The sequence below is a fragment of the Artibeus jamaicensis genome, unplaced genomic scaffold (assembly GCF_021234435.1).
Source record: "Artibeus jamaicensis isolate MK-2021 breed Jamaican fruit bat unplaced genomic scaffold, CSHL_Jam_final contig_477, whole genome shotgun sequence".
Taxonomy (NCBI): domain Eukaryota; kingdom Metazoa; phylum Chordata; class Mammalia; order Chiroptera; family Phyllostomidae; genus Artibeus; species Artibeus jamaicensis.
In genome coordinates, this window is record NW_026521854.1 from 416,109 (window position 1) to 426,129 (window position 10,021).

Consider the following 10,021-nt stretch of genomic DNA (forward strand, 5'->3'; position numbering starts at 1 on the left):
TCTAAAAGGATGAATGAGGGATGGATGGATGGATTGGTGGGTGGGTGGATAAATGCATAAGTGAATAAATGAGTAAGATCCTTGAACAAAAGTTATAGTTATAAATATATTTACACTGGGATTTGAGTCCAAAATGATCTTTCAGAGCATAAAATTCACAACCAGGCTGTCTTAGGAGCCATCCATTTAGCAAAAGTTCCCAGGAGGGTCAACAGGCACCAATGACAACCATTCTGTCCTACCAGAGCAGCGTGTAGAAACATCATTAAGGTCTGGGCACTTCTCACTTGCTACCAGCACCACCTTGTAGCCATAGATGGATCAGGCCCTGACTGTCTGTGGTACAGAAACTGTTGGAACCTGCAGAAGTATCTCCAGCCACTCCTCCTTGTCGGGACAGGAGAGCTGGAACAAAGGACATCTTTACAGCACGAGCATCCTCCAGGGCAACAAATATCCATCTGGGTTGGTGTGGAGGGAGTTCAGATCGATGAAGGCAAGATGATCAAGTTCACCTTGTACAATGTTCTTTCAATCCAGTGTGGGAGACAAAGGCTCCCTACCTTGCCCCTCCTGGTATTTTCCCTCTTTCTTTAGCTATAGCAAGTCATTTGGCCACTTAGGCTACAGGATGCCCAAGGTAGTCATGGTTCAGTGAATGACCAAAGTTGTCACCAGAATTGCAGGTGACCCCTGGGGATCCAACAGTGTGAGCCCTTTCCCTCTGACCACCTTGGGGTCAAGGCCAAAGCTGAGAGACAAAGGGCAAGACTCACGCAGATGCTGTCCTGTGTCCTTGTCTGCTGGGGAGATCAGGCCTGCGTATTTGTAGGACGATCTCCAAGTCAGAATGGAGAAGGGCAGTAGGGAACTGTATGTCATTCTTTCTACTTTTCCATTCTGCTTTTGCTCTCCGCATTTCAGTACTGAAAGCTTCTACTGACTCCTCTTCAAGTTCAATGATTCTTTCCTTGGTTGTGTAAGGCAACCAAAGACATTACACATTTCTGTTACCGTGTTTTAGTTTTCTACAATTTCTCTTTGATTCTTTTGTACAATTTCCATCTCGCTGGTAACATTATCCATCTGTTCTCACCTGCTTTCCACTTTTTCCATTACAGCACTTAGTATGTTAATCATAGTTATTTTCGGTTTCCTGTTTGATAATTTCAGAAACTCTGTCATATCTGAGGCTGGATCGTGCTCTACATCTTCAAACTGTGGTTTTTGTCTTTAGTTGAGATAGACTATGCTTTGCAAATTTGCTGAGAGCTGACTGTGATGTTCTGAGTAACAAGTGCCGGTACTTGCTCACATGGCGGACCGCTGCTTCAAATGAACTCCGCGGCTCTGTATCAGCCAGTCTGTCCACCTGTAGCGGCAGCAGTTTGCCCTGTGACCTTACTTATCTAGTGGATCTGAGAAGAGCTGTTGATTTTCAGTTTATTCAGCTTTTTTCTTGTGAGACCAGAAGTCACGACTGTCCAGCTCCTCACAAGTTAGATCAGAAACAGAGAGCCTTCTTCTCCCATTTATTCAAATGTAATGTTCACAGGGTATATACACAATAAGTATAAATAAATGTATATAATATTTTTAAATGTATATATATGATATCCTTCTACATATCCTGTAGAAGGATATGTACCAAAATATTAGTAGTAGTAATATTAATGAGCAGTTACTGTGTCAGATGTTTTAAGCTGTTTACAATAATTATTACATTATTGTTATAGTACATTATTGCATAATTATTGACCATAATTGATGTAAGTAATTTGCTGAGTAATTTAAGTAATTGTTTAAATAGGCATGTCATTAAATAACTGCTTACATAAATAAATACCTCATTTATTTCTCCAACTATCCTAGAGATAGTTTGTTTTATTAACATTTGAAGAAACTGAGGCACAGCAAGGCCAAGTAACTCACCTAAGTGAGTACTGGACCTTGGCAACCTCTGCAGCATCCATCTGCACACATGGCAGAATGATAACAGTGTTATTCTTGGGGTGGGCTGCAGGCAAAGGCCACCTCTACACTTTTCTGCAATGCCTGGGTTTCCCACGAGTATCTATCACTCCTGTAATAACACAAATAAACAAAGATGCCGCCTTTGAGAAAAACCAGTAGGAATGTACAACGGCCAGGGCATAAAATCACAGAAAGCATTTAAAGTCAAACTCAAACTGCTCTCGGAGCATCGCACCCCTGCTTGTCTCCACGAAGGGCTGTGTTCCCTGCACTATGACTAGCAGGACTTCAGACCAGTGTTTCACAGACATACTAAGTTCATTAGTAAAAACGATATGTTACACCATGACCTAGAGTACATGTGTCCACACAACTGGAATAAAACAAAATACCTTCTTTGTTAAAAATTGGTCACAGCCCAGTACAGCGTTCTCCCCACCAGTAAGCTTAGACAACCATAACCGAGCAATAGTTGGTATGATTGATTGATCATGCGACTGTAAGTCCCTCTCCCTGAGTTTTTTTTTAAAGATTTTATTTACTTACTTTTAGAGAGAGAGGGAGAAAGAAAGAGAGAGAAACAGCAATTTATGGTTGCCTCTCACACACCCTGAACTGGGGACCTGGCCTACAACCCAGGCATGTGCCTTGACTGGGAATTGAAACAGTGACCTTTTGTTGCGCAGGTTGGCACTCAATCCACTGAGCCACACCAGCCAGGCACCGCTCCCTGACTTTTAACAAAACTTGGTGTCAGGAGTTTAGAGCATTATTCTGCACATACGTTTTGACTTCACAACCCCCCGCCACCGGCCTCACACTCGCACTCCTCAGGCAGCCACTGCCCAAAACTGGGGAGAGCGCACGGCCTTTGGAGGTCGGCTGCGCAGCAGGCAACTGCTGCAAAGCTCACCAGTTCCCAGGACTGGTTAGTTCAATGTGTCAACTTGCTGGGTCACGGTACCCAGATATTTGATCAAATATTAGTCTAGATGTTTCTGTGAAGGTATCTGAGATGAGAGTAACAGTTAAGTCAGTCCATTTTGAGTGAAGCAGCCTCCATCATGTGAGCAGGCCTCATCCAATCCACTGAAGGCTTTCAGAGTGAAGAACTAGCCTCCCCCTGAGGAAGAGGAGGGAGCTCTGCCCTGACCACCTTCAGACATGAACTGCAACATCAGCTCTTCCCTAGGTCTCCAGGCTTCCGCCCACCCAGCAGATGGTGGCTGGACTTGCCAGCCTCTATGGTACCCTGAGCCCATCCTGTAACATAAGTCTTTCTCTCTGTATGTGCGCATCACATTGGTTCTGTTTCTCTGGAGAACCTGACTAATCAAGTGATTAAGCTACAAGGATTCTGACTTGTTTTACTAGCATCCTCTTTCAACAGCCTCCTCTGCGTGCACAGTGTGACAGAGCAAGCTGCCGTGCTGGGAAGGCCTGCCCGCTCGACAGCCAGTGAGGAAGTGAGACGTGCAGTCCGATCACCCTTCTGACGACCTTGTGAGTGAGCTTGGAAGCAGATCCTTCCTCAGGAAACACTGAGAGATGGGCTGCAACCCATGCTGGCACCTTGATCGCCCAGCTTTGCGAGAGATTGTGAAACAGAAACTGGGCTAAGCTGTGTCTGGAGTCCAGACCCCCTAAAACTGTGAGATAAACAGTTTTAAACCACTAAGTTGGTTTTTTAAAAGATTTTATTTATCCACTTTTAGAGAGAAGGGAAGGGAATGAGAAAGAGAGGGAGAGAAACATCAATGTGTGGTTGCCTTTCACACACCCCGAACTGGGGACCTGGCCCGAAACCCAGGCACGTGCCCTGTCCGGGAATCAACTGGCGACCCTCTGGTTCGCAGGCCACGGCGTTCAATCCACTGAGCCATACCGGCCAGGGCCAAGCCACTAAGTTTTGAGATAATTTTGTACGCACCAACAGATAACCAATACATTATTATTAACAGTAGCAGTAATAGGGTAAAAACATGAAATATAAAAATTACTACTATTAGCCTTGGAAATAAGGGTTTTTCAGTGTGGGAAGAGTCAATGGAGGTTTTTCAAATTAGCAACTATTTTGGTGAAGTGGCAAGAGTTTGAGGCAAGGAATCTACATATTTTTTTAAAGTGCCCACGCAGTGCTGACTTGGCCTCTTTGGGAGCCCTTGATGTGACCTGTGCCCTTAATTCTGTGAAGTGGTTTCATAATGAAGGGAGCTAAGCCTGGGCAGCCCCCCTGGACCACTGTTACCCAGCATGGACGCCCAAACAAACACTTCTGTTTGAATACTTATATGTGTATTGTGTGTGAGGAAAAACAACTTCCATGTCAGCCCCGTATTTTTTACAGATATCGCTGCTTAGACCGGAATTGTGTAAAGGTTATATACATGCAAATCACTTCCCCTTCCTCTCCCTCCCCTCATTCAGGACACATCCCAGGTGAGCAAGCAGTCCGTGCACAAGCAGGAGAGGAGGTGGGAAGGTGGCGCGAGGCCCAAGCTGAGGAGACGGCTCCCTTGACCAGGAAATCACCTGCAGACAATAAGTAAGAATACTGAGCATAAGGGAACTCATGTTTCTTACTGTCAAAAAAGGAGGAGGAGGCTAGAATAAATTCTCTTGTGTTGAGTTGGGATTGAGGACTCACTTTTTAATATATAGAGACACAAAAGATAAACCCCCATGGATGTGTGTCTGTGTGTTGGTCAGTATTTCCATGTGCACATATACTTCCCAGGCCTGTGCAATGAGGGGGCCTAGAAACACAGGCCACTCAGAGGCAATGAGTGCAGCTAGCGCCTCGAGCCCCACCCATACATGACTGAGATGAGGCTTTGGACTTTAGACTTCAGCACTGATGCTAGAATAAATTAAGACTTTGGGGACTTTTGAGATGAACAAACGTATTTTTACATGTAAAAAGGACATGATTTGGGGGAAGTCAGGCTAAATATTATGGACCGAGCAGCTGTAACCCTGGAAACGTCATGTGTTAAATTCTAATTCCCAATGCAAATAGTCATGTTAAAAAAAAAGTCATACAGCATAAAAAAAACACCAGACAAATTCAAACTGAGAGACATTCCAAAAAACAATTACTCTGTAATCTTCATTAAGTGCCAAGGTTATCAAAGTCCAGGAAAGATGAAATGTCTCAGATTGAAAGATATTAAAGAGACATGAAAACTAAATGGAAATCTGACTTGGATGCTGGACTGGTAAATGATGTTATCAGACAACTGGCAAAATCTGAACGGAGTCTGAGGGTTAGGTGGTAGAACTGCATCAATGTTAATTTTCCAAGTTCATGGTTACACTTTGGTTCTGGAGAGAAGTGTCCTTCTCTTCTGGGAAATACACACTTAAGTATTAAGGGCCAATGAAGCATCATCATCTGCAACTTATTCTCAGTGACACAGAAAAAACATGCAGTTGTGTGTGTGTTGAGAGAGAGATTTATTTGGGTAGCAAAATACCCAAATAAAACCGCTGGGTAAAAAGTATACAGAAAATCTGTACTATTTTTGCAACTGAATTTTAAATTACTTTAAAATGTAAAATTAAAAAATAAGCTTAAAAAGCAGAAGTAGATTTTTCTAAAATACGAAACACACACTAGGAAAGACTGGGTAGAGATGTGGCAAAAGCTAACGACTGGAATTAGAGGCCTGCTGGTGAACCGTCCTGCTTGCTCCTGAGCCTGCCCTGCCTCTGCAGAGCCGGGGCGGGCGGCCTAGCCCAACCGATTCCACTCACAGGCAAGTGCGGAATCAAGGCCGTTCCTTGGCTTCTCCTGCCGCACCTGATTTTGCCCTAATTATCCAGATATTTATTCAGTAGTGAGGAAACTATTACCTAATCCTTTCTGCAGGAATTATTCTGATTCCCAAGCTGTGAACGAACCTATTCAAGTCACTAATCAGAAAATCAATTTTAAGAGTTTTCTATCAAATAAACATATCTTTATTAACTATCATGACCTTCAGGTACAAGCCGTCCAGCCATGAAAGGGCATTTTCTCACCGTTGCTGCGCAGAGCCCCTTGGTGGCCGGAGTCAGGTGTCACATCTTCCTCACCATTTTCCCATTTGCCTTGCCCGTCAGCAAAGCCACATGCAGAACCTCCACCCCCTTAGATTATGTACAAATGTTTCTCTTTGTGTCTGCTTTGCTTCTTTTAGGTGTATTACCAGGTTCCTCTTGGTTCAAATACAAATTTAATCCCCTTTGCAAGACCACTCTTCACGTCTTGTTCACTTAGTAATTTCCTTTTTACAAAATGTTACCAGCAGAGCACTTGCCACCTAGGTTGGGAGAAAGTTCTCTGAACTTGTAACAATCCTGTGCAAGGGAAAAACACTGTGTGCTGAGGTGAGGTCCCCCGTCCCTGCAGGAGAGGCCTGCACAGGCCCGGTGTTCTGGCACACTTATCCCAAGGTGAGGTCAGCATGTTAACCACCTCATCATAACCAGCTCAGCTAGGCAAACAATTAGTTTACATCCCAATTCGTACTACTGACCTACACAACCGTTGCCCTGAAAAGAACACGAATCTCAGAATTCGATTTTGCACCAAAAAGCCTGAAACATCATTATCATTTCCTTTCATTTCCCAACCCAATCTCCATACCTGCGTTCTGCAAAATAAATTCAGGCTGCAAACTAGAAAAAGTAACACTGCAACAGAGGTTAAGATTTTGGTTCTTACTTTGTGCCACATCATACTCTAAAAGCTGCATATGTGTTATCTATCTGATTCCCCTGACCAACCATAACATTATGGGCTAAACGCTTATACCCTACCCCCAAATTCATGTTGCGATCCTAAGCCCCACTGCAATGGGGGCCTTTGGGGGGTGATTAGGTCCTGAGGGTAGAGCCCTCCTGAATGGGGTCAGTGCCCTGAGGAAAGGCCAGAGAGCTCCCTTGTCCCTTCTGCCATGTGAGCGCACACAGAGAGGTCGGCTGTCAGCACCTGGGAAGAGAGCTCCTGCCGGAACCTGACCAAGCTGAACCCCAGATCACAGACTTCCAACCTCCAGAACTGTGAGAAATAAGTATTTGTTCCAAAGTCACCCAGTCTGTGATAATCTGCTATAGCAGCCCAAACTGGCTGAGATACCTAAAGACCTAGGCACCATCCTTATTCAATGTAAGCAGTAAAGAAACAGTCACAGAAATATTATCATCAGATAAAATACTGAGTTCCCAGTTAAATCTGAATTTCAGATAAACAAGGAATAATCATTTCAGTATAAGTATATCGCAAATATGGCATGGGACATATTCATTCTTATTAAAAATGATTTGAGGTTTATTTCAACTTTAAAGTTCACTGGGTGTCCTATATTTTCCTTGCTCACACTGAAAACCCTACACAGAAAGGGTGGGTAAGTCGGCCAACGTCCAACAGTGGGTAAACAGTGGCAGCCGCAAATCTAAAACCAGGCAGCTCATACTTTTCTTCATGGACCCTTGTAAGGACTAAATGAGCTCATACACATAAATGGACTACCCTGGTGTCCAGCACCTAGTAAGGATTCAAATGCTGATTGTTAATAATAATAACCAGTGTTGTTGCTGTTGTTAGTCCAGAGATTTTCAACTCTAAAGGACACTTTCAAGAAAGTAAAAGACAACCCACAGAATGGAAAAGATATTTACAAATCCTACATCTGATAAGGGACTAGTATCCATGATATATAAAGAACACCTACAACTCGACAACAAAAAAACAAACTACTCAATTTTTTAGATTGTCAAAGGATTTGAATAGGTATTTTTCCAAGGAAGATACACAGATGGCCAGCAAGCCCATGAAAAAATTGAGGCAGTTAGTCATTAGAGAAATGCAAATCAAAAAGCACAGTGAGCCCTGGCTGGTGTAGCTCAGTGGATTGAGCGCAGGCCTGTGAACCAGACAATTGAGCTTCGATTCCCAGTCAGGGCACATATCGGGGTTGCAGGCCGGTTCCCTGCAGGCCAGTTCCCAGTAGGGGACACACGAAAGGCAACCATACATTGATGCATCTCTCCTTCTCTCCTTCCCTTCCCCTCTAAAGATAAGTAAATAAAATTAAAAAAAAAAAAAGCACAGTGAGACAGCACTTTGTGCACACTAGGAGGATGATAATCACAAAGACAATAACAAATGCTGGTCAGATGCACAGGAACGAGCCCTCGTACAACAACAGTGGGGATGTAAAATGGGGCTGCCGCTGTGGAGAACAGTTTGAGGATTCCTTAAAAAGTTAAACATAGAGTTAGCAACTCCCTTCCTAAATATATACCTAAAAGAATCGAAAACATATGTCCACAAAAATCAGTACATAAATATTCATAGCAACATTATTTATACTAGCCAAAAAGTGGAAACAACCCAGTGTCTATCAGTTGGTGAACAGATGAAGTGGTTCATCCACACAATGAAATACCATCCAGCCATAAAAAAAAAAACAAAAAAAAAACCCCAAAGTTCTAAAACATATTGCAACATAGCCAAACTTTGAAAATACTACACAGAGTATCTTAGTTCAGGCTGCTCTAGGAGGATGCTAGTCTAGAAGGCATACACACATTTATTTCTCACAGTTCTGAAGGCTGGAAGTCTGAGACCAGGGTGCCAGCGTGGCCGGGCTCTGGTGAGGGGTCTCCTCCTGGCTGGCAGGTCGCCACTTACCGGCTGCATCCTCACGTGGTGGAGAGAGAGCACCAGCTCTTTTCCTCCTTCATAAGGGCACTGACAGCATCACAGGGCTCCACCCTCTTGACCTAATCACCCCAAAGGCCCCACCCTCCTACTGCTATGCCATTGGGGGTTAGGGTTTCAAAATATGAATCTGGGGGGACACAATCATGCAATCCATAAAATTAAGGGAAAGAAGCCATTCACAGAAGGCTTCATATTAATATGATTCAATATTGAAAAGAGGCAAATCGTAGCGAAAGCAAATTAGTGGTTCCTATGCCTAGAAGTGGAGGACTAGAGAAGTAACCAACTAATGCGGGCCAATTGGATGACGACAATATCTTGAAAGCAGATAGTGTGATAGTTGCACACCTATGAATAAACTAAAACCATTGAATTGCACACTTCAAAGACTTTAAAAGGGTGAGAGTTTGTGGTATGTTGAATTAGTTCAATTATAAAAATGCTTTACCGAAACTCACCCTTCTCTTGAAGCCTACCCTGGCCCCGCTTACCCTTGGAAGATACACTCCCCTCCTCCTTCACCTCAACAGAAAGCCCATCTGGCGTCAACTCCCTGAAATGTCCTCCCTTCACCTTCCACCTCACCCCTGGGGTCACGCAGTCTTCCCAGCTATAAGAGGAAGCTCAGACCCTCCCGAGCAACCACGTGCCCCTCTGCACCTAAAGCCGGTCCCTCTGTCCTGTGGGGATCCACATTCCCACTCCCACCAGCCCTGCTCTCCCACCAGGCCTTCCTCTCAGGACACAGACATGACCAGGGCTCCCCATCTTTGTCAAAAGCGAATGAACTACAAACGCAAAAGGGCCTTCCCCGGACCTGCCTTCCTCACCCAAGACCACCTACCGTGCTGCAGAGCAACGTCACCCAGACACACAAGCCCCCAACTGCCACCCTGTATGATGTCTCTCTCCACCAGGAGACCCTATGCCCTCTTTCCCTCCTGAGTGGCGGCCCACACCTCTGTCCCTATAAGGTCTCCCACCGTGAGGGGCTTTCTGCACTCAGGCAACTGTCAAAGCGCTGCTCAGGTCAAGTCGGCTGTGTGCTACTGCCATCTAGTGGCCGTGGTTTTCCTGTGTGAGCCTGGGAGCCTCAAGGCCATAGTGGAGGTTGTAATACAGTGAGTGACATACTGACAGGGAGGGATCTAGGGAATCCACCGCGGGGAGGGTGCTATGACTCTGAAAGATTCTGTAGAGATAGAAACCATACTGGAGTGTAAGCTGTGGTTTCCAACATACATAAACAACTCTTATAAACCAAAAGAAAAAGGCAAATACCCCACAGAAAAATGGGGTGAAGATGATTAGCAGGCAGCTCACAAAAGAAACACT